Source organism: Leptonychotes weddellii, chromosome 4, assembly GCF_054177405.1.
Source record: "Leptonychotes weddellii isolate Sample4059 chromosome 4, ASM5417740v2, whole genome shotgun sequence".
Classification (NCBI taxonomy): Eukaryota; Metazoa; Chordata; class Mammalia; order Carnivora; family Phocidae; genus Leptonychotes; species Leptonychotes weddellii.
In genome coordinates, this window is record NC_138372.1 from 18,928,364 (window position 1) to 18,948,382 (window position 20,019).

The 20,019-nt window shown below is 40.4% G+C and overlaps 1 long non-coding RNA gene across 1 annotated transcript in view; it reads right to left on the reverse strand.

Annotated features, from left to right (window-relative positions):
• Nucleotides 1-19,766, reverse strand: part of LOC145721212 (uncharacterized) — a 229,064-nt gene extending 209,298 nt beyond the window's left edge. The window contains exon 1 of the long non-coding RNA XR_014144753.1: nt 19,727-19,766. This is a non-coding gene — a long non-coding RNA (uncharacterized LOC145721212). The remainder of the gene's footprint in view (nt 1-19,726) is intronic.
• Between the last annotated feature and the right edge of the window lie 253 nt (nt 19,767-20,019).

The following is a 20,019-nucleotide window of genomic DNA, read 5'->3' on the forward strand; positions in this document are numbered from 1 at the left end:
AGGTCATGATTCCAGGGTCCTGGGATCGAGCCCCACATCGGGCTCCCTGCTCGGCGGGAAGCCTGCTTCTCCCTCTCCCACTTCTCTGCTTGTGTTCCCGCTCTCGCTGTCTCTCTCTCTCTGTCAAATAAATAAATAAAATCTTGAAAAAAAAAATTTATTTGAGAGAGAGTGGGCAAGAGTGAGCGCGAGCACAAGTGGGCGGAGGGACAGCGGGAGAAGCAGACTCCCCACTAAGCAGGGAGCCCTATACGGGGCTCCTCATTTATTTTAAATAACAACCCCATATCAGGGGCCCTATTTACAGATGAAGACACATCAGTGAGGGAAGTGGGAGGCAGTGCAAGAGGGGCAGGGGGACTCAGTGATTTTAGTTGACACATGGATAAATATTTCACATGTTAATAGCTAACGTGTTTTTTCCTAGAAAACATCAAGCTCATGATGTCACTGATACTATAGCCTGGGACAAATCAAAGAAGTGACTTGATTTAAAGTGGACTTACGGGAAACTATTCAATGAATAATAGTATAGAAGGTCTGTGACTAGGGTAATAATGGCAAAGATGGAAGGTAAGTGAAGAGAGGTTGAGAAATGTTGGCAAAGGAGTAAATGTGTGGGATCTGTCTGGACTCAGATCAAATCTTGGCCAGGTTCTAAAGGCAAATATCCCAAGAGAGAGCCAGACACGTTGTTTAGCTATCTTGTGCCTTGGCTTTCTCATTTTTACAAAATGAAAACAACTGTATCACCTCCCTTCATAGGGTTGTCATGAAGAGTAAACTAGTTAATAGCCGTAAAGTGCTTAGAATAGTTCCTGGCCCTTAGTGCTATGTGAGTGCATGTGAAGCAACTGAATTAAATTAACTGACTTAAGGGATGCCTGGGTGGCTCCGTCAGTTAAGCATCTGCCTTCGGCTCAGGTCACAATCCCAGGGTCCTGGGATTGAGACCCTCCTTGGGCTCCCTGCTCAGTGGGGTGTCTGCTTCTCCCTCTTCCTCTGCCCCTCACCCTCCATTCGCGCTGTCTCTTGATTTCTCTCTCTCTCTCAAATAAATAAATAAAATCTTTAAAAAAATTTTGACTGAAGAACAAAAGGGAATGTTTTGGCTCTGGCAACTGAAAAGTTCATGGGTATCTGTTTGTCTGCAGGCTGAATCCAGCAGCTCAAAGTTCTCTCGCTCTCTTCCTCTTCCTCCCTCTCTCTCCCCACATCTCCATTCTACTCCGCTCCGTGTTGACTCATCCTCAGGTGACCAACCTCTCACTCAGTATTGGTCACTGCAGCTCCAGGGTCAGAGGAACACAGCCACCAGTCCAGAAGAAAGAGACACCTCCTTGCCAATTGTCGGAAAAGCCCCTGAATTCGCTGATTGGTCCCACCTGAGTCAAATGACCATCCCTCCACCCATTGCTGTGGCACGTGGGAGGATTGTGCCACATGGCTGGCCTGGTCACAAAAGCGGCCCCCAATCTAAGAGGTATAGCCAGTTCACCTGAGCCACATGGACTAAGTGTGTAGGTGGAGTGGTTCCCTGAGGAAAATCCAGGTGTTCTTCAAAGAAGAAAAGAGATTAGATACTGGGTAGGCAAAGAAGCAAACAGAGAAAAAAGTCTTCTAAACTAAGTAACTTCTAAATGATCTAAGTTCTCCAAACCTCATTTTCCATGTATGTAAATGAATACAATCTAAGACAGTTCCTGAAGAATAAAGTTATGACAAGTATTAAAGAAGATAAACATTTACTAAAGCTTAGCACCATATCAGTTATACAGTAAGCACTCAATAAATATTAATTATTAGTAGTGATACCCAAGTCACAGAGTTAGTCATTAAATCTCATCAGCTGAGATTTAACCTAAGTTTTCTGATTCTAAGGCCAGTAATCTTTATACATTTCTATCAGCTCTTTATAACAGCAAACCCTCCTATTTCTGTAGTATTTTGTAGTATACAAAGAGACTTCCTCTACATTTTTCTTACTTGATCTTCCTGGTAACCTATTTATTTGCTTTATGCAAATGTTGCATAGTTGGAGAACTGGAAGTTTGAAGAATAAGACATTTCCCCCATTGACTTCTTCAACAAGTATTAAATATACACCATGTTCTACTGAGCATGGCCTCTCCAAATGCTCAGCTTCCTTCCATATTTCCAATCATCTAGACTCTAGAGCAGTGTATTTCAAGTTCCAGGTCTTTACCCATTAGTGAGTCATGAAATCAATTTAGTGAGCTGTTATCAGCATTTTAATTTTTAAAATGAGATAGAAAACACCATGTATGGGCACCTGGGTGGCTCAGTTAAGTGTCTGCCTTTGGCTCAGATCATGATCCCAGGGTCCTGGGTTTGAGGCCCATATTGGGCTCCCTGCTCAGCAGGGAGCCTGCTTTCTCCCTCTCCCTCTGCCCCTCCCCTCTGCTTGTGATCTCTCTCACGCTCTTGCTCTCTCTCTCTAATAAATAAATAAAACCTTAACAACAACAACAACAACAACACCATGTGCATCTCGAATAGGGAGCCAGAATATTGGTTTGTGAAACTCCTTTTATTATACTTCTGTGTATATGGGTGGATCCTGGGTCATGATGTAAAATGGGTTCCCTCTGTGAGACCTTGTTTTTTTTTTTTTGTGAGACCTTGTTAAGAAGTTTGAAAGCAATTGACCAGGGGAGGAGCTCAAACTTTTTGATTTCAGGACTACCTTACAATCTTAAAAATTATTGAGAACCTCAAAAACTTTGTTTTTTGTGGGTTATATCTATTGATATTTACCATGAGAAATTAAACGGAAAATTTTATTTTTTTTCTTATTTTTTAAGATTTTGTTTATTTATTTGACAGAGAGAGACACAGCAAGAGAGAGAACAGAAGCAGGGGGAGTGGGAGAGAGAGAAGCAGGCTTCCCGCTGAGCAGGGAGCCCGACGCGGGGCTCGATCCCAGGACCCCGGGATCATGACCTGAGCCGAAGGCAGACGCTTAACCGACTGAGCCACCCAGGCACCCCTTTTGTCACTATATTATAAGCAAATAGAACAATGTCTTTTGTCTTTATAAGCCTGATGTCTACCTAGTTTGGTGCATAATGCAGTGTGAGTGTTCAGTGAATCTCTGACGACTAGATGTATTTCCCCTGATCAATAATTTTCAAAGACTCCCCAATGCCTATGGGGATATCAGTCTAAACTCCTCAAAGGGGGTTCCAATCCTCTCCATTAAACCTTAACTTCCCTAGGGGCACCTGGGTCAGTCGGTTAAGTGTCTGGCTCTTGGTTTCAGCTTAGGTCATGATCTCAGGATCCTGGGATTGAGCCCTGAGTCGGGCTCCGTGCTCAGCGGGGAATCTGCTTGGGATTCCCTCTCTCCCTCTCCCCCTGCCCCTTCCCACCCCATTCTCTCTCTGTCCCTCTCAAATCTCAAAAACAAAACAAAGCAAACAAAAAGAAAATTAGAACAACAACAAAAACAACAACAACAAAAAACACCCTCACCTTCCCTACCCAAACTGGCCCTCTGGGAAATCTAGCAGTAGCCAAGATAGTCTCCTCATTAGAGCCCGTCTGCCAAATGGTTCTACAGCTGGGCCTTTGCTTGTACTGTTGCCCATCAGCTAAAATTCCGAAATCAGGGGTGCCTGGGTGGCTCAGTCGGTTAAGCGTCTGCCTTCGACTCAGGTCATGATCCCGGGGTCCTGGGATCGAGCCCCACATCGGGCTCCTTGCTTGGCGGGGAGCCTGCTTCTCCCTCTTCCTGTACCTGCCACTCCCCCTGCTTGTGCTTGCTCTCTCTTTCTCTCTCTGTGTCAAATAAATAAATAAAATCTTTAAAAATAAATAAATAAATAAATAAAATTCTGAAATCAAGTATTATTTCATGTACATCCCATATTTATTCAATATGTAAATGCTTTATATGTCTCACAAGAAATTGTCTGGTTTGAAAAGTTACATGAAATCAACCCCCTTGCAACATTATTTAAAATAGCAAAAGATACTGGAAGTAACCTAGTTGTTTATCCATACATGTATGGGTGGTTAAACAACATCTTTGCTACATCTTTATGTCATCTTTTCTCAGTGGTATGTTATACAGCTTTTTTTTTTTTTTAAAGATTTTATTTTTATTTATTTGACAGAGAGAGAGAGAACGTGAGAGAGTGAACACAAGCAGGGGGAGTGGGAGAGGGAGAAGCAGGCTTCCCGCCGAGCAGGGAGCCCGATGTGGGGCTCGATCCCAGGACCCTGGGATCATGACCTGAGCCGAAGGCAGACGCTTAACAACTGAGCCACCCAGGCACCCCTGTTATACAGCTTTTATTTTTATTTTAATTTTTTTTTAAAGATTTTATTTATTTGACAGAGAGAGACACAGCAAGAGAGGGAACACAAGCAGGGAGAGTGGGAGAGGGAAAAAGCAGGCTTCCCGCCGAGCAGGGAACCCGATGCGGGGCTCCATCCCAGGACGCTGGGATCATGACCTGAGCCGAAGGCAGATGCTTAACCATCTGAGCCACCCAGGCGCCCCTGTTATACAGCTTTTAGATGACCTAGATCTAGATATATCAATCTGACTAAATTTTAAGTGGAATCACACAGCATGCCTAGCTCCTTTCTGTGGTATTATGTTTATGAGAGTCATCTAGGTTGTTGCTTGTGGCCATAGTTTCCCTCTTCTCCTTGCTATATAGTATTCCACTGTATGAATACATCACAATTTATCTATCTGTTTACTGATCTATTTTACTATTGATGACCATTGGGTTGTTTTCAGGTTTTGGTGGTTACGATTTTGCTGGTTGTCAAAAATATTCTTGTGCATATCTTATTATACATATGAACATAACATATGCTCACAATCTAGCTAGAGTAGAGGATATGCATGTATGTTCAGATTTACTTGATACTGTCAAATTGATTTCCCAAATGGTTGTACCATTTTATATTCCTACCAGTAATAAATAAGAGTTCGAGTTGCTTCACACCTCCCAAAACTTGGTAATGTCAACCTTTAATTTTAAACATTTTTGTGGGTAAGTATTGAGATCTCATGTAGTTTTATTTATTTTTATTTTTTTAAAGATTTTATTCATTTGAGAGAGAGCGAGCCAGAGAGAACATGAGTGGGGTGAAGGGCAGAGGGAGAAGCAGACTACCTGCTGAGCAGGGAGCCTGATACGGGGCTCGATCCCGGGACTCTGGGATCATGACCTGAGCTGAAAGTAGACGCTTAACGAACTGAGCTATCCAGGCGCCCTGAGAGATCTCATGTAGTTTTAATTTGCAGCCTCATGACTGAGGTTGAGCAACTTTTCATATGTTTAATGGCCATATGAATTTCCTCTTCCTGTATGTGCTTATTCAAGCACCTTGTCCATTTTTATCTTGCCCTTTATTTTATTAAGTTTATTTATTTATTTTTAAGTAATCTCTACATCCAATGTGGGGCTCGAACTCATGACCCCTAAGATCAAGAATCTCATGCTCTTCCAACTGAGCCAGCCAGACACCCCTATCTTGCCCTTTATTTTTAAGGACATCTGTCCTTACTGATTTGTAGTAATTCTTTTTTTGTGTATGACTTGTAGTAATTCTTTATATGTTCTGAATATCAGCTCTTTTAATTTATATATGTTGCAACTATCTTCTCCCCTTTCTCCCTGTTTTATTTTAGCAGTATGCAAGGTTGCCCATTCTTCTCCATCTTTGTCAGCATCAAAATGTAATTAAAAAACAAAGAAATGTGTCAAAAAGCATCTATCTCTCTTTTTTAATTAACAGATTTTATTTTTTAGAACAGTTTAAGTTTTATATAAAACTGAGTAGATAGTACAGAGAGGCCCATATATTCCTTTTCTATCCTCCCCAACAGTTTCTTCTATTATTAATATTTTGCATTAATATAGTACATTTATTACTGTTGAACCAATATTGCTATATTAACAAAGTCCATAGTTTACATTAGGGTTCAGTGTTTGGGTTGTGTACAGCAATATGGGTTTTGATAAATACATAATGTAATATCCACCATTACAGAATCATATAGAATAGTTTCACTGCCCCCCAAATCCTCTTTTCATCCGTCCCTTTCTAATTCCTCCCCAAGCCCCTAGAAAACACTGATTTTTTTATTATCTCTATAATTTTGCCTTTTCCAGAATATCATACAGTTGGAATCATATAATATGTAGCCTTTTCAGATTGGCTTCTTTCACTAAGTGATATGCATTTAAGTTTCCACCATGTCTTTTGTGGCTTGATAGCTCATCGCGTTTTGTCTTTTTTTTTTTTTTGTAATCACACATTTTAAATTTTTGTATTTGTTTTAAATTCTGGTATAGTTAACATACAGTGGTATATTAGTTCCAGGTGTACAATATAGTGATTCAACAGTTCTATACATTACTCAGTGTTCATCATGATGAGTGTACTCTTAATCCCCTTCACCTATTTCACCCATCCCCCCCATGCACCCTCCGTCTGGTAACCACCAGTTTGTTCTCCATATTTAAGAGTCTAAAAAAAAAAGAGTCTTTTTTTGTTGTCTTTTTATCATTGGTCATTTTTTCCCCTTAAATTCCACATATGAGTGAAATCATATGGTATTTGTCTTTGACTTATTTCACTTAGCATTATATCCTCTAGATCTGTCTATGTTATTGCAAATGGCAGGATTTCATTCTTTTTTATGACTGAGTAATACTCCATTCTGTGTATATGGATATATATGTGTGTGTATATACACACACACACCACATACATATATATGGATATATATAGATATATGTATCCATATGCATATGTATATATGTACCCATATATGTATATATGTGCATATATGTACATATATGTATGTATGTATATCCACATTTGCACAATGTGATATTAGTCATAAAAAAAGAATGAAATCCTGCCTTTTGCGGGCGCCTGGGTGGCTCAGTTGGTTAAGCGACTGCCTTCGGCTCAGGTCATGATCCTGGAGTCCCGGGATCGAGTCCCACATCAGGCTCCCTGCTCAGCAAGGAGCCTGCTTCTCCCTCTGACCCTCCCCCCTCTCATGTACTCTCTCTCATTCTCGCTCTCTCAAATAAATAAAATAAAATAAATCTTTAAAAAAAAAAAAGAAATCCTGCCTTTTGCAACAACATGGACAGATCTAGAGGATATAACGCTAAGTGAAATAAGTCAAAGACAAATATATGATATTTGGTATATATATGGATATATATATGGATGGATATATATATATACCACATCTTCCTCATCCATTCATTTATAGATGGACATTTGGGTTGCTTCCATATTTTCTGATAGTTCATTTCTTTTTTTTTTTTAAAGAGTTTGGTTGTTTTTTTATTTTTTTTTTTTAATTTTTATTTATTTTTTGACAGAGAGAGACAGCGAGAGAGGGAACACAAGCAGGGGGAGTGGGAGAGGGAGAAGCAGGCTTCCCTGCTGAGCAAGGAGCCCGATGCGGGGCTCAATCCCAGGACCCTGGGATCATGACCTGAGCCGAAGGCAGACGCTAAACGGCTGAGCCACCCAGGTGCCCCGGTTCATTTCCTTTTATCATTGATTACTATTCCACTGTATGGATGTACCATGGCTTATTTATCCACTCACTATTTGAAGGCCATTTTGATTGCTTCCAGTTTTGGGCAGTTACGAATAAAGCTGCTGTAAATATTTATATGCAGGTTTTGTTTTGACATAAGTTTCAATTTATTTGGGTGAACACCTAAGAGTACAATCACAGGATCATATGGTAAGACTATGTTTAGCTTTCTAATAACTGCCAGGCTGTTTTCCAAAGTGGCTGTGCCATTTTACGTTCCCACCAGCAATGAATGGAAGTTACTATTGCTCTAGCCAAGAATACTTTATCCAGCTAGGATGCCATTCAAAGTAGGAGAGATAAAAAGTTTCCAGGACAAACAGAAACTAAAAGAATTTGTGATCACTAAACCAGCCCTACAAGAAATATTAAAAGGAATCCTTTAAGCAGAGAGCCCAAAAGTAATATAGACCAGAAAGGAACAGAGACAATATATAGAAACAGTGACTTTACAGGAAATACAATGGCACTAAATTCATATCTTTCAATAGTTACTCTGAATGTAAATGGGCTAATCAAAAGACCCAATAAAAAAACACAAGGTATCAAATTAGATAAAAAAGCAAGATCCAGGGGCACCTGGGTGGCTCAGTCGTTAAGCGTCTGCCTTCGGCTCAGGCCACGGTCCCAGGGTCCTGGGATCGAGCCCCGCATCAGGCTCCCTGCTCAGCGGGAAGCCTGCGTCTCCCTCTCCCACTCCCCCTGCTTGTGTTCCCTCTCTCGCTGTGTCTCTCTCTGTCAAATAAATAAATAAAATCTTTAAAAAAAAAAAAGCAAGATCCATCAATATGCCGTCTTCAAGAGACTCATTTTAGACCCAAAGACACCTCCATATTTAAAGTGAGGGGGTGGAAAACCATTTATCATGCTAATGGACATCAAAAGAAAGCTGGGGTGGAAATCCTTATATCTGACAAATTATATTTTAGACCAAAGGCTGTAATAAGAGATGAGGAAGACACTATATCATAATTAAAGGGCCTAGCCAACAAGAAGATCTAACAATTGTAAATATTTATGCCCCTAACATGGGAGCAGCCAATTATATAAACCGATTAAAAACAAAATTAAAGAAATGTGTTGATAACAATACAATAATAGTAGGGGACTTTAACACCCCACTCACTGCAATGGACAGATCATCTAAGCAGAAGATCAACAAGAAAACAAGAGCTTGGAATGACACACTAGACCAGATGGACTTCACAGATATATTCAGAGCATTCCATCCTAAAGCAACAGAATACACATTCTTCTCAAGTGCACATGGAACATTCTCCAGAATAGATCAAATACTGGTTCACAAATCAGGTCTCAACAGGTACCAAAAGACTGAGATCATTCCCTGCTTATTTTTGGGCCAAAATGCTTTGAAACTGGAACTCAATCACAAGAGGAAATTTGGAAAGAACTCAAAGACATGGAGGCTAAAGAGCATCCTACTAAATAATGGATGGGTCAATGAGGAAATTAAAGAAGAATTTTAAAAATTCATGGAAACAAATGAAAATGAAAACACAACTGTTCAAAACCTTTGGGATGCAGCAAAGGCAGTCCTAAGAGGGAAGTATATAGCAATACAAACCTTTCTCAAGAAACAAGAAAAGTCTCAAATACAGAACCTAACCTTACACCTTAAGGAGCTGGAGAAAGAAAAGCAAATAAAGCCTAAACCCAGCAGGAGAAGAGAATTAATAAAGATTAGAGCAGAAATCAATGAAATACAAACCAAAAGAACAGTAGAACAGATCAATGAAATTAGGAGCTGGTTCTTTGAAAGAATTAATAAGATTGAGGGATGCCTGGGTGGCTCAGTCAATAAGCGTCTACCTTCAGCTCAGGTCATGATCCCAGGGTCCTGGGATCAAGCCCCGCATCGGGCTCCCTGCTCCACAGGAAGCCTGCTTCTTCCTCTCCCACTCCCCCTGCTTGTGTTCCCTCTCTCACTGTGTCTCTCTCTGTCAAATAAATTTAAAAAAAAAAAAATCCTAAAAAAAAAATTAATAAGATTGATAAACCCCTGGCAGACTTGTCAAAAAGAAAAGAGAAAGGACCCAAATAAATAAAATAATGAATAAAAGAGGAGAGATCACAACCAACACCAAAGAGATACAAACAATTATAAGAACATATTATGAGATATGCCAAAAAATTAGGCAATCTGGAAGAAATGGATGCATTCCTAGAGATGTATAAACTACCAAAACTGAAACAGGAAGAAATAGAAAACCTGAACAGACCCATAGCCAGCAAGGAAATTGAAGCAGTAATCAAAAATCTCCCCAAAAACAACAGTCCAGGGCGAGGGGAATTCTACCAAACATTTAAAGAAGATTTAATACTTATTCTTCTGAAACTATTTAAAAAAATAGAAATGGGAGGAAAACTTCCAAAATCTTTTTATGAGGCCAGCATTACCTTGATCCCCAAACCAGACAAAGACCCCACCAAAAGGGAAAATTACAGTCCAGTATACCTGATGAACATGGATGCAAAAATTCTCACCAAAATACTAGCCAACAGGATCCAGCAGTACAGTAAAAGGATTATTCACCATGACCAAGTGGGATTTACTCCTGGGTTACAAGAGTGGTTCAACATCCACAAATCAATCAATGTGATACACTACATAAATAAAAGAAAGGACAAGAACTATATGATCCTCTCAATAGATACAGAAAAAGCATTTGACAAAGTACAGCATTCTTTCTTGAATAAAACTCTTCACAGTGTAGGGATAGAGGGAACATACCTCAATATCATAAAAGCCATATATGAAAAGCCCACAGCAAATATCCTTCTCAATGGGGAAAAACTGAGAGCTTTTCGCCTAAGGTCAGAAACACGGCAGGAATATCCACTCTCATTACTGCTGTTCAATATAGTACTAAAAGAAAAGATAGGAAAAAAAGAAAAAAGAAACATAGTACTAGAAGTCCTAGCCTCAGCAATCAGACAACAAAAAGAAATAAAAGGCATCCAAATGGGCAAAGAAGTCAAACTCTCACTCTTCACAGATGACATGATACACTATGTGGAAAACCCAAAAGATTCCACCCCAAAATTGTTAGAACTCATACAGGAATTCAGCAAAGTGGCAGGATATAAAATCAATGCACAGAAATCAGTTGCATTTCTATACACTAACGACGAGAGAGAAGAAAGAGAAATTAAGGAGTTGATCCCACTTACAATTGCACCCAAAACCATAAGATACCTAGAAATAAACCTAAGCAAAGAGGCAAAGGATCTGTACTCAGAAAACTATAGAATATCCATGAAAGAAATTGAGGAAGACACAAAGAAATGGTATTCCATGCTCATGGAGTGAAAGAACAAATATTGTTAAAATTTCCATGCTACCTTGAGCAATCTATACATTCAATGCAATCCCTTTCAAAATACCATCAACTTTTTTCATAGAGCTGGAACAAATAATCCTAAAATTTGTTTTGAACCAGAAAAGACACCAAATAGCCAAAGGAATGTTGAAAAAGAAAACCAAAGATGGTGGTATCACAATTCCGGACCTCAAGCTCTATTACAAAGCTGTCATCATCAAAACAGTACGGTATGGCACAAAAACAGACACATATATCAATGAAATGAATAGAGAACCCAGAAATGGACCCTGAACACTATGGTCAACTGATCTTCAACAAAGCAGGATAGAATATCCAATGAAAAAAAGACAGCCTCTTCAACAAATGGTGTTGGGAAAATTGGACAGCCACATGCAGAAGAATGAAACTGGACCATTTCCTTACACCATACACAAAAATAGACTCAAAACAGATGAAAGACCTAAATGTGAGACAAGAATCCATCAAAATCCTAGAGGAGAACACAACCAGCAACCTCTGTGACCTCAGCCACAGCAACTTCTTGCTAGACACATCTCCATAGGGAAACGAAGGCAAAATGAACTATTGGGACTTTATCAAGATAAAAAGTTTTGCACAGCAAAGGAAACAGGCAACAAAGCCAAAAGACAACTGACAGAATGGGAGATGATATTTGCAAATGACATATCAGAGAAAGGTCTAGTATCCGAAATCTATAAAGAACTTACCAACTCAACACCCAAAGAACAAATAATCCAATCACGATAGGGTAGAAGACATGAACAGGGATTTCTCAAAGAAGACATCCAAATGGCCAACAGACACATGAAAAAGTGCTCAACATCACTCAGCATCAGGGAAATACAAATCAAAACCACAATGAGATACCACCTCACACCAGTCAGAATGGCTAAAATTAACAAGTCAGGAAACGACAGATGTTGGCGAGAATGTGGAGAAGGGGGAACCCTCCTGCAGTGTTGGTGGGAATGCAAGCTGGTGCAGCCACTCTGGAAAACAGTATGGAGGTTCCTCAAAAAGTTGAAAATAAAGTTACCCTACAACCCAAGAATTGCACTAGTGGGTATTTACCCCAAAGATACAAATGTAGTGATCGGAAGGGGTACATGCACCCCAATGTTTATAGCAGCAGTGTCCACAGTAGCCAATCTATGGAAAGAGCCCAGATGTCCATTGACAGATGAATGGATAAAGAAGATGTGGTATATATATATATATATATACAATGGAATACTACTCCGTCATCAAGGAAAAAAAAAGAAATCTTGCCATTTGCAAAGATGTGGATGGAACTAGAGGGTATCATGCTAAGCAAAATATGTCAATCAGAGAAAGACAATTATCATATGATCTCACTCATATGTGGAATTTAAGAAACAAAACAAAGGATCATAGGAGAAGAGAGGAAAAAATGAAACAAGACAAAACCAGAGAGGGAGACAAACCATAGGAGATTCTTAATCATAGGAAACAAACTGAGGGTTGCTGGAGGGAAGGTGGGTAGGGTGATGCAGTAACTGGATGATGGACATTAAAGAGGGCATGTGATGTAATGAGCACTGGGTATTATATAAAACTGATGGGGACTCCTGGGTGGCTCAGTCGGTGAAGCATCTGCCGTCAGCTCAGGTCATGATCTCAGAGTCCTGGGATTGAGCCCAGCATCAGGCTCCCTGCACAGTGGGAGTCTGCTTATCCCTCTCCCTCTGCCCCTCCCCCTGGCTTATCCTCTCTCTCTCTTTCCCTCCCTCTCTCTATCTCTCAAATAAATCAATAAAATCTTAAAAAAAAAAAAAAGACTGCAGGAAGTAGCTACGATCAGCTGTCGCCCTTCGTCTCTAACAGCAGTTAGGGCTACCTCTTCAGAGGCGGGGGAATGATGAAGGATAATTGGAAGGCGAGCAGGCAAGGACAAGGGCCCCCCACCCCCTGCCCTAAGAGGAAAACAACCTTAAAAGGATTTTACACCACCCTGGAAGGAGCCTTCACCCTTTCCCATATGATAGGTTTCCCAAAAACCTGATTGGATGACAGGCACTGGGAGGGTTAATCAGATTAAAACAGTCTGACAACAAAGCCCATAAAAACCCCTAGAGGTAGAAATTCCAGTGGCAACCCCCTTGGGTCCCCTCCCTCCTTGGGAGCTTTTACTATCACTTTGCTATCGCTCAATAAACCTTGCTTTGCTGCCCACCAAAAAAAAAAAAAAATTTAAATTAAATAAAAGACTGATGAATCACTGACTTCTACCTCTGAAACGAATAATACATTCTATGTTAACTAATTGAATTTAAATTTAAAAATTAAATTAAAAAAAAAATCAGCCAACTAGTTAACAAAAAAGTTACTATTGCTCTACATCCTTGCCAGCATTTGGTATTGTTAGTTTTTTGGATTTTAGCCATTCTCATACATTTGTAGTAATATCTTGTTGTTTTAAGTTGCAATTCTCTCTTTTTAAAAGATTTTATTTATTTACTTGAGAGAGAGAGAGGGAGAGTGAGAGGGAGAAGCAGACTCCCCACTGAACAGAGACCCTGAGATCATGACCTTAGCCAAAGGAAGATGCTTAACTGACTGAGCCACCGAGGCGCCCAGGTTGCAATTCTCTAAAGACAGCTGATGTTGAGCATCTTGAAAGCATATGCTTATTTACTGCCTATATATCTTCTTTGGTGAGATGTCCAGATCTTTGTCCATTTTTTATTTTTTATTTTATCTAAAAAAATTATTTTTTTAATTCATTCATTTGAGACACAGAGATACAGAGAGAGAGAGAGAGAAAGCATGATCAGGGGAAGAGGCAGAGGGAGAGGGAGATGGAGGCTCCCTGCTGAGCCAGGAGCTGGACGTGGGGCTCGATCCCAGTACCCTGGAATCATGACCCCAGCTGAAGGTAGATGGCTTAACCATCTGAGCCACCCAGGTACCCCAAGATCTCTGTCCATTTTTTAATTGGGTTGTTTGTCTTCTTGTTGAGTTTTAAGAGATCTTTATATGATTTGAATACAAGTCCATTAGCTGATATGTGTTTTGCAAATTTTTTTTCCCAGTCTGGGGTTTGTCTTTTCATCCTCTTAAAAGTGTCTTTTGCAGAGCAGAAGTTTTTAATTTTAATGATGTCCAGGTTTTCAAGTTTTTCTTTCATGGATCTAAAAACTCATCACCCCACTCAGGGTTACCTAAATTTTCTCCTTTGTTATCTTCAAGAAGTCTTATCGTTTTATGTTTTACATTAAGTCTATGATCCATTATGAGTTAATTTTTGTGAAAGATATAAGGGCAGTATCTAGATTCTTTTTTTTTTTTTTTTTAGTATGTGGATGTCCAGTTATTCCAGCACCATTTTTTTTTTAAAGGTTTTTTATTTATTTATTTGACAGAGAGAGACAAAGCGAGAGAGGGAGCACAAGCAGGGGGAGTGGGAGAGGGAGAAGCAGGCTTCCCGCTGAGCAGGGAGCCCAATGTGGGGCTCGATCCCACGACCCTGGGACCGTGACCTGAGCCGAAGGCAGACGCTTAACGACTGAGCCACCCAGGTGCCCCATCCAGCACCATTTTTTGAGAAGAATATCTTTTCTCCATTAAATAGTCTTTGCTTGTTTGTCAACAAACAGTTGACTATATTTGTGTGGGTCTTTTTTGGGGTTCTCTATTCTGTTCCATTAATGTATTTGTCTGTGCTTTTGCCAATACCACTCTGTCTTGATTTTTTTTTTTTTTTTTAGATTTTTATTTATTTATTTGACAGAGAGAGACACAGCGAGAGAGGGAACACAAGCAGGGGGAGGCGGAGAGGGAGAAGCAGGCCTCCCGCCGAGCAGGGAGCCCAATGCGGGGCTCGATCCCAGGACCCTGGGATCATGACCTGAGCCAAAGGCAGACACTTAACCAACTGAGCCACCCAGGCGCCCCTCTCTCTGTCTTGATTATTATAACTTTATAATAAGTCTTGAAGTTGGGTAGTGTTAGTCCTCCAATTCATTGGTGTTTTAAAATTTGAATGTCACAATTTCAATGTGTTCTACATACATACTGCTAATTTCTATTTATAACTCTTGTCAAGTAGATGGTGGCATATGGTATACTCTATTTACAGAAGCATAAAGAGTCTAAATAACCTGCTCATCCAACAGGTAACAGAGTCTTGGCTTTTTCGTGCCTTGGTGCACTAACCTGGTCCCCGGGGAAGGAAACCTGGTCTATCGACTGCAAGGTTAACTCTTCCCCATGTACATTAAAACACTGAATTCTATTTGATCTGTTTTTTCTGAGTTTGATTATCAGAAGTTATCTCCCTGATTTTGACTGATACTAGGAACCCTGGCACTGCCGAGAATCTAACCATACAGAACTAGGTGTGGCCCCTGGACTCTGAGTTATGCCCCAAACTACCATCTTGAAAGGTTTTATAGCACATATTCCTAGTGCGGCTAGCCCAATATCTATTCATTAATCTCTTTTCCTTGGCCTCCTCTTGCAATATAGAGGCTGGAAATGCTAAATAATTGCTTTCCAGACTTTCCCAAACCTACCTTGTAGGTAGTTACAAGACAGTTCTGGCAAGTAAGATACAACACCCTTTGGGGGCTTCTAAAAAGCTTTTGCTTTCTTTCTTTTTTTTTTTTTTTTTTAAGATTTTATTTATTTATTTGACAGAGAGAGACACAGCGAGAGAGGGAACACAAGCAGGGGGAGTGGGAGAGGGAGAAGCAGGCTTCCCGCCAAGCAGGGAGCCCAATGCGGGGCTCAATCCCAGGACCCTGGGATCATGACCTGAGCCGGAGGCAGATGCTTAACGACTGAGCCACCCAGGCGCCCCAAAAGCTTTTGCTTTCTTAATAAAAGACAGCTAGTGATGCTTCTCTCCCCTGCCCCACCTCGATTCTTTTTGCCTTTATCGTAGATATGATGCTTGGTGCTGCAGCAGCCATTTTATTACTAGAGTGAAAAACCAAAACTAAAGATCCTGGAGCAGAAAAAATAGAAATGAATTATGCTGAGCAGCTGAACTAATTACAGCAATTGCCTACCTCAGGACCTCTTGTTAATGTGAGAAATCTCACCTTCATGGTTAAAGCCACTGCTGGTCAGGTTATACATTACCTGTAACTGAAAACAGTTCCATCTGCTAACCCTTCTAGTGGGGCTATCCTTGCATAGATATTTTTGGGATGCTTCTTTTGGAAATGCCATAGGATTCCTTGACATATTCTCTTGAATGTCCTCCTCACTAACATCAATCTTTGTGCGCCCCCCCTTTTTTTCCAGCTGTATCAGAAGGAAATGGATACATTTTGTTTAGGAAAGAAAAGACTCACTAGGGACATGAGAGCTGTATTCATTATCTGAAACTTTTTTAAGTGGAAAAGGGATTATTATGACTGCCACTCTTGCCACCCCTCACCAAATTGGCCTAGGCCTTTACAGTTTACACAAATACCACCTCATTTAATATACAAAATCTATGTTGTTACAGAGAACAGAGTTAAGACAAATAAGAACTTTTATTAAGGGCTGCCTCATGATCAGAGTAGTTCAAACACAAAAATGTGTTTCTCTGTGAGACAGAGAACATGCCTTCCTGGGAAGGACCGATCAGAGAACTGAGGGTGCCTAGCAGGGAACCCTTTAGAGCCTGCTCAACTTTAACATTCAGACCCTAGTTTGGGGAATGAGATTGGCTAACTCTTTCTTGGCCGAGCTGAGTAGAGCTTTAGAGAAAGAACCGATCAGTTAGATAAATGGCAGTAGGAGCATGATTCCAAGTAAAGGGAACAACTTGAACAAAGGTGCAGTGTCTTTAAGATGAGTTTGGATACTCTGGATGGACCAGTCGGACTGGAGTGGACAGGTTGGGCCCTTGGTAATTTGTGACTTTAGGCTAGTCACTGAACTGTTGTAGGCCATCGTTTTCTCCTTGGTAAAATGAAGAGACCAGCTGAAATCAGCAAGTCTCAACCTTTTCTTACAGTGACCCAGACTGTACTCCCCAAATGTTTGCAACTACAAGTCCTAAAGAAAATACAAGGAGGTAGAACCTGTTGTTTTTTTTTAAACAATGAGATTCTTGTATAATAATAATTACCAGAGTACAGATACAGACTTTTAACTTTTTTTCTTTTTTTTTTTTAAAGATTTATTTATTTATTTGAGAGAGCGAGAATGAGAGAGAGTACATGAGAGGGGGGAGGGTCAGAGGGAGAAGCAGGCTCCTCGCTGAGCAGGGGGGAGCCCAATGCGGGACTCGATCCCCGGACTCCAGGATCATGACCTGAGCTGAAGGCAGTCGCTTAACCAGCTGAGCCACCCAGGCGCCCTAACTTTTTTCTTTTTACTAGACCTTTAGTTTGGTGCCTGTGTCAAGATGGATTTTTTGCCCCTTATTTAATTTTAAAAATTTTAACAAATAGGACCGTCTGGGTGGCTCAGTCGTTAAGCGTCTGCCTTCGGCTCAGGTCATGATCCGGAGTCCCGGGATAGAGCCCGGCATCCAGGGACCCTGTTTCTCCCTCTCCCACTCCCCCTGCTTGTGTTCCCTCTCTCGCTGTGTCTCTCTCTGTCAAATAAATAAATAAAATCTTTAAAAATAAAAAAAAAAAATAAAATTTTAACAAGTAATTATAAACTTTTGCAAACTTTCACAAAGTACAGTTAATAATATAACCCCCAAGATAAAAATTTAATATTTGAATATTTTGCTATATTTGCTTCTGATCTTTTAAGATATAAAATGTTACAAATAGGGGCCCCTGGCGGCTCAGTCGTTAAGCGTCTGCCTTCGGCTCAGGTCCTGGTCCCAGGGTCCTGGGATTGAGCCCCGCATCAGGCTCCCTGCTCCGCGGGGAGCCTGCTTCTCCCTCTCCCACTCCCCCTGCTTGTGTTCCCTCTCTAGCTGTGTTTCTCTCTGTCAAATAAATAAATAAAACCTTAAAAAAAAAAATAAAAATAAAATGTTACAAATAGGGGCGCCTGGGTGGCTCAGTCGTTAAGCGTCTGCCTTCGGCTCAGGTCATAATCCCAGGGTCCTGGGATCCAGCCCCGCATTGGGCTCCCTGCTCCGCGGGAAGCCTGCTTCTCCCTCTCCCACTCCCCCTGCTTGTGTTCCCTCTCTCTCGCTGTGCCTCTGTCAAATAAATAAAATCTTTAAAAAAAATAAAAATTAAAAATTAAAAAAATAAAATGTTACAAATATAGCTAAAACATCATCCCTCATCTCTTCTTTCTTCCTTTTTCTCAGTGGCAACCATTCTCCCAAAATTGCTGCATGTCTTTCCCATTTCAATTTGTGTACTTTTACCGCATATGTATCTATAATATGTGATATTTTTGTGTTAAATTTTACATAAATATCATACTGAATGCATCATCTTTCAACTTCCTTTTTTCCATTCATTATTATGTTGTAAAGATTTATCTATCTTGATAACATGTAAATAAATTAATTGGTTGTGTAGTACTTCACTGTATGAACAAACGATAATTCATTCATCCTTTCGCCTCCAGGACAATTAGGTTGTTTTGACTTTTTTTTTTTGCTATTACAACAGGGCTGGAAGTAGTGTTCCTTGCCCATGTCTACTTGTACACACATGTAACAGTTCCTCTAAAGTATTAGAAGTAAAATTTCTAGGTTGTAGAACAAGGGCATCTTCAATTTTAGGTTGAATATCCCTCCTTTTGCCCAGGAGTCCAATCCAGAGATGAAAATGGTTGTATCAGTGATTAGCTCTGCAGAGCTGATCAGCTGGGGCATTATCTAGTGCACTTAGGGGAGAAAAAGGAGCTACATTCATTGTCACAAGCCTTATTTGAACAATCTTTGTTTTCTTCCAAAAGCCAAACAAGAGAATATTGGAATTAGTGACTTAAATATCGACCCAACAAAATGATTGCTTCTCCCGTATCCTGGACAGATGATTATACATTCTATCCTTGAATACTACCAAAAACAGAGTTTACAACCTCCCAAATCAGCCCAGTTCTATAAGTTAGAAAGTTTTCTCTTAAATTATCTAAAAACATCTCTGGATGGGAGGGGCGCCTGATTCTGAACTTAACTCTCACGTGAGCCTGTTTTTTCTATGTAAAAATGGGAGTAAGAATAAAACCTAATTCATAAGGTGGTTATGGGAATCAAATGAGTTAGTGTGTGTGTGAACGTATGTGTGCGTGTACATAGATAAATGTATGCACATATACATAATGTATATGTATATACATGTATACATATGCAATATACTCATATAGCACATATGCATGTATATTCATATATGTAGAAAAGAGAGTGCATGGGAGGGCAAGTGAGCTCCTGGTAGATAATAAATAATTATTTTCATTTTATTTATTTATTTTTATTTATTTATTTGACAGAGAGAGACACACGAGAGAGGGAACACAAGCAGGGGGAGTGGGAGAGGGAGAAGCAGGCTTCCCGCTGAGCGGGGAGCCTGATGTGGGACTCGATCCCAGGACCCTGGGACCATGACCTGATCCGGAGGCAGACGCTTAACGACTGAGCCACCCAGGTACCCTATTTTATTTTATTTAAGAAAATAATCAATTAATTTTAGCTGCAGCTATTATTATTATTTTTTTTTTTTTTAAAGATTTTATTTATTTATATGACAGAGAGAGACAGCGAGAACAGGAACACAAGCAGGGGGAGTGGGAGAGGGAGAAGCAGGCTTCCCGCTGAGCAGCGAGCCCGATGTGGGACTCGATCCCAGGACCCTGGGATCATGACCTGAGCCGAAGGCAGACGCTTAACGACTGAGCCACCCAGGCGCCCTAGCTGCAGCTATTATTTAATGAGTGGGGGGGGTGGTCAGAGGGAGAAGGACAAGGACAAGCAGAGCCTGATGTGGAGCTCGACGTGGGGCTCAATCCCAGAACCCCAAGATCATGACCTGAGCCGAAGTCAGATCCTTAACCAACTGAGCCACCCAGGTACTCCTCAGCTATTATTAATATTCTTCATCTTATTGATGACGGAGCAGACGTTAGCTGAAAACAAAGCGTAAGCTGACACCCTGCAAC